We start from the raw sequence: 6,036 nt of genomic DNA on the forward strand, positions 1-6,036 counted from the left end.
CGTCTTACTCATTTTTGATACAGAATGTAAGGGTACATAAACCGCGCTTATATTTAATGTTTCTTGCAACATGAAATTAGCTTCCACTGATGAACTGCGAGTTCTCTTCCCTCAGTTTGCTAATGCGCTAATCACTGTTTCCAGTCTGTTCTGAGTGTAATTGGGCCCCTGTGCCTTAGAAGCGAAGGAGAGCTGTGCCATTTGCAGGAGTCCTTTTGCTTTCAAAGAAGGAATGTGTTGGAAACTTGCCCTGAAGTCCACGGAAAGAAAAAGCTGTACCATTGCATTTCGAGTTTGTTTTCCTATGAAAGTCATGACGTCAGGAATGAGAAAATCGAAATGAACTGAATGTTGCTGGCAAATGTGGACTTTCAGGCACATCAGAGGGGCAGCATGGAGGTGGTGGAATGAGCACACAGTCTGGAGTCAAGATTGCACTCAGCCAATTCCGTCCGTATCCTCACCGAGCTGGTACTCTGTGACGCTGGGAGATGTCAGTGGATCAAGCTTCAGTTTCTGCACCAATGAAATCAGGAAGAGGCAGATCCCCGACCTTGGTACTTCTTGGAGTTGTTCTCAGGATCAAGTGAGGTGACAGGCTGGGACGGTTGGCAGACTATAAATCACTGTGCAAATATTATCAGAGGGTGTGCGAGAGCAAGGAATGGCTGAGGAAGGGGTGAAGGGGGAGAAGCAGTGTTTGACCTGGACACCCGAGAAAGAGTGACTTTGTTTCTTGTCCTTTAGAAAAGAGCTTTGTATCTGTCGCCCTCAGCTAGGTGACATCAGGAAACGATTTCTATTCCTGGGCCTCAAAGCCACTGCATAACCTTAGGTAAGTAACTCAGGTTGGGGGAAAAAAGGGTCCTTCTTCCTTCTCCTCTGATCTGCCATGACTCTTATTTTTGGTTATATAGTTGCCTTTTAAAGAGAAAATTAATTCTTAAACTGCCGGGGTGGCCACTTGTGTTTGTGGAGCCCTGCATTTCTTTGTGTACATCCACATTTCCCTCTGATGTAATTTTTCTTCTGCCAGAGATGTTTCCTTTAAGTTTGTTTTTCAGCATGGTTCTGTTGGCTTAGGTAATCTGAAAGTGCCTTTATTTTCACCCTCATTTTCAAGAGATTTTCATTAGGCACAGAATTCTAGTTGATACGACTTTTAAAAATTTCCTCTCACTATTTTAAAGATGCTTCATTGTCTTCTTGCACACATTGTTTCTGATGAAAAAATGTGCTGTCATTCTTAACTTTATTCCTCTGTATAGAACATTTATTTTCAGATATTAAAAACCCTATTTTAGCACCGATTTGGAATGATTTGTTTATGATATTCTCTAACATAAGCTTTTTAATTTTTCATGTTTCTTGTATTTGGGGTTCACCAAGTTTCTTGAATGTGTGTTTGTAGATTTTTTTATGTTTAGAAATTTATTAGCCATTATTCCTTCAGCTGTTTCCTGTGTCCTCTCCTGCCCCACCTTTGGGATCCTGTGTGTCTGCAAAGATCCAGATATGTCTCCTACTCTGAGGTGATTTGAGACAGCCTGTGAGGGAGGCTTAGAAAGGATTTGAATTGGTGGAAGCTTGTATAGAAGATGTGGCAGCTTATTTGATATAAGGGGATGAAGGGAGAAGGAGGACATCACGATTTTATGCCTGTGTGGCCAGGATGATGATGGCAAACATGGGGCATAAAAGAGGGAGGTCAGGACTGGCACTGTGGCCTAGCAGGTAAAGCCACCACCTGTGAGGCTAGCACCCCACTGTGGGCACCAGTTTGAGTTCCTGCTGCTCAGCTTTCAATCCAGCTCCCTGCTAATGCACCTGGGAAAGCAGCAGAAGATGACCCAAGTGCTTGCAAAGCCCCTGCACCCACATGGGAGACCCAGAAGAAGCTCCAAGCTCCTGGCTCCTGGCTCCGGACTGGCCCAGCTCCAGCAGTTGTAGCCATTCAGAGTGAACTAGCGGATGGAAGACCTTGTTTTCTGTAACTCTGTCTTGCAAACAAATCTTTTAAAAAAGGGTGGGGGGGGGGGGAGGCGGGAATTCATTGGACAGGAAGACGTTGAGTCCTTTCTTGGGTATGGCTGGGCCGGAGGTATTCTTGTGACCTTCGGACAGTGCAAAAGGCAGAGCTGGCAGGGGAGACCAGGTTTAGAGATGTGCAATACAGAGGTGGTAGATTCCTAACAAGGGACCTAAGAACACACAGCACCTCACTTGTAGCCTTTTCTTCTGAGGAAATAATGATCCCCAAAGATTCACAGAAGACTAACAGGAGCACTGCTCACAGTTAAAAGCAAGTTAGTAAATAAGTGTCCCACAAAGGAGAATTGACTAAATAAATGGAATATACAATGAAATATAATGCAGCCACTAAAAATGATGTATTAGAAGATTACTAACAATAGAAAAATGCTTACAGCGAGTACTGAAAGCTAGTTACAAGACTGCAATTTGGAATGTAATCTCATATTTGGTAAAATATAGGAATATGTGAGCAGAAGGAAAAGAAACATTGCCACATAACTTATCTTTGTGTGATAGTGTATATGTGTTTTTTCTTTCCTTATTTTTGCTTCTCTATACTTTCTAAATTCCCCACTCTAAACATGTTACTTTTATAATAAGAAAAATACCCATTATAATTTTGCAAAAGCTGAACTAGAAAAAAAGGCTGTGGACTTTCACAATGGTGTGTGGAAATAAGAGAAAATGGACCCTTACTCTAGAGTCAGGACTGTACACCTGCCTCGTTGGAAGGGGCGCTGCTGGAAGCAGAGCAGTCTGAACTCTGGGAGGCCTCTGCACTGAGTGATCTGAATCAGTGGTGCACTTAGAAGAGTACTTTCCTGGGGATATGGAGAAAAGGCAAGCAGGAATAGGTCAAGGAGTGACAGTTCTGGGAAAGCGTGGTGGCAGAGAGAAGGAGGAGAAGGAAAGTCACTCCCTGGCTGCAGGAGACTCACAACCACAGGTCCAGCCCCCAGCAAGACCTGTTTGTAAGAGGCAGGCAGCACCACCACACACAGTTCTCTGTACCAGCTGTTACTGTACATAGACCCAGACCTGTCGCCAACACCATGAGACCAGATAGCACATGAGACCAGATAGACCAGATAGCACACACCAGATAGCACTCTTCCTGAGTGGCAGGTGCCTCCAGAGATTGTTAAATTCTTATTCCTGGCCCAGCCCCCAACCATCTAAATCAGAGAATCTGGGGTGGAGGTGGGGGCCCAGGAATCTGTTCAAATTCAGGACGCAGAGGCATTAGGACACGTACCTGACCACACAGCTGACCTCCCCCTTAGGTGTCCTTGCCCACAGTCAGAGAGCACAGACTTCTACTGCAAGTTTCTTTAAACAGCACGACTGGATGTTCCAAGTCCAGGGTGTGGTGGAAACACATCTTGGGATCCAACTCGCCCATGGCCTTGTGTGTGCCCCGGCAGCTTCTGGAGCTGAGCAGTTGAAGACAGGCAGAGGGACAGCTTGCTGGAAGAGGTTTGGTCACGCGTCCCAATCCCCAGGGCTGAGGGCCCTGAGCAACCCTGCTCCAGGACGCCAGGCCACACAAGCTAAGGCTGGCTGGGTGGGAGAGTACCAGAGAGCGGGTAGGATCCCATCAGCCCAAGCGAGAGGCCTCTTGCTGAGAAGCTGATGTGAATTTTCAGAGACCAAAGCTCCTACAGAACCTTCTGCGAGAGGGGACCATCTGCCCCATCACAAACAATGGTGCCAGGTCTTGCTGTGGCTCCCAAAGCCTTGCTATCCTTCTAGTAATTCAGGTAACAGTTCACACTGCCCAACCCAGGACCTCAGCTTGGTCACCTGACTCGCTTAGTGACATAGCAGTGGAACTGATTTGCCACTGAATTGCAATCAGCCACTTAATGTCAGGGTGCCAGAATGAAGTACGAAGGACACAGAACAAGATATCAATGCTAAGGGTCTGGCGCTGTGGCACAGCGGGTTAACACCTTGGCCTGCAGTGCCGGCATCGCATATGGGCACCGGTTCAAGTCCCAGCTGCTCCACTTCCGAACTTTTATGGCCTGGGAAAGCAGTAGAAGATGGCCTAAGTGCTTGGGCTCCTGTACCCATGTAGGAGACCCAGAAGAAGCTCCTGGCTCCTGGCTTCGGATCAGCCCAGCTCAAGCTATTGTGGCCATTTTGGGAGTGAACCAGCAGATGGAAGATCGAGCCCCCCCCCACCTCTGCCTCTCTGTAAATCTGCCTTTCAAATAAATAAATAAATCTTTAAAAAAGAAAAAAGAAATCAGTGCTTGTTGTAATAAAACCCTGGGTCTTTGGGTTCATCAGTTACCACAGTGGACCTAGCCATGTTGACGTATAGACACAGCCTATTAGGACCATAAAAACTGTACAGTGGGGCCGGCTATGGTGCAGTGCGTAAAGCCACTGCCTGCAGTGCTGGCATCTCATAATGGGCACCATTCCAGTCCTGGCTGTTCCACTTCCAAACCAGCTCTCTGCTGTGGCCTGGGAAAGCAGTAGGGGATGGCCCAAGTGCTTGGGCTCCTGCACCCACATGGGAGACCCAGAAGAAGCTCCTGGCTCCTGGCTTTGGATTTGGCCCTGCCCCAGCCATTGCAGCCATTTGGGGAGTGAACCAGCAGATGGAAGGCCCTTCCCCCCACCGCCTTTGTAACTCAGCCTTTAAATAAATAAATAAATAAATATTAAAAATAAAGTGGAACCCTCAAACATTGCTTGGGAGTATGTAAAATATAAAAATAATATAAAAAAAAGTACAGCAATCTTGTTAGAAGTGACCCAATGGTGCCTTTTCATAGGAACTTAGCTTAGCCTAAGTACAGCCATGATGATGGGGCCTAGTCCCCAACTCAAAGGGGCCAAGTGAAAAAACGGATGAGCTCTCTCAGTGGAGATGAGTGGAACAGGTTCTTGCCTTCATGCAAGAAGCTCAGGTGTGAGAGAGAGGGGAGTGGTCGGCAAGGCAGCACGGGTTAGTGGGGGTGGGGCGCCCAGAGAGGATCTGAGAGACAGTGCCCTGTGTACATGTGGACTGGAGCTTATAAGGGAATGGGGGAATGGGATCCTGTTCTTCCCGCCTTGTCTCCTTTCCTTGCCTTCCTCTTCCTGGACAAAGGGTTCGCCGAGTGCGAATTAGTTAAAATTCCTCCCAGGGTTTACTGCCTACTGTTAGACTGGGCGCCCCACCTGGCAATGGGGGAAAGCAGTCCCCTTGGGGGAAGGCTGGGGCCACCTGCAGAGCTACTGGGATATGGCCAGGACTTTGTAGTGCAAAATACCCCATGCTTCTAAGGTGGGCCTCCAAGGCTTTTACCTTCCTTTTTGGAGAAACTTGTTTTCAGGCCCTCACTCACACATAGGCTAACTGTTTCTACTGTGTAAGCGCAATGTACCTCTCCCTCCCCTATCTTACCTGCCCAGCATCTCCTTCCCCAAGGGAACTTTTGCCTAACTATCTAGATATTAAGGAACTAAACTTCTGAGAGCCCTGCTGGGTCCACCTGCTGATCACTGCTCTGGGTATTAATAAACACTTTTGCTCCCTTCCTGTTTGAGTCCATCCTTGTGGGGGTAGGTGGCCTCAGGGAGACTTCTTTCTCACAAATACTAAGTTTTCAGACCCACTACCCCTAATGCGTGCCTCACCTTTGGGGAACGGGTTTTAATTTCTCCAGATGCTTGCTGCCACCATGCTGAGGCAGAGCCCCATCCTCTCACGGCTTCCCCTCTCTCCTGCCCATGCTTCCCCAGAAGGAGCCTGTTGGGGGCGAGGACCAACCTCTGCTGGAGGAGGCTGAAGCCAGCGGCCAGCACAGAACCCACTGTGGTTGCTCAGTGAGGCGGAGCTGAGCAGAGCAGAGCTTTTCCTCTGGGCACAACCACGCCAGGATGTGTGTTTTTTATGCATCACGTACTGCATTTACGAGGCTCACTGTGATCCCTGAGCTAGAATCTTCCACTTGTGAAGTCTTCGTCCTATCAGACTGTGAGCCCGCACGTGCAGGCCTTACC

This window comes from Oryctolagus cuniculus, chromosome 2 (assembly GCF_051225735.1).
Source record: "Oryctolagus cuniculus isolate XC-2025 breed Fujian yellow rabbit chromosome 2, ASM5122573v1, whole genome shotgun sequence".
In the NCBI taxonomy this organism is placed as follows: domain Eukaryota; kingdom Metazoa; phylum Chordata; class Mammalia; order Lagomorpha; family Leporidae; genus Oryctolagus; species Oryctolagus cuniculus.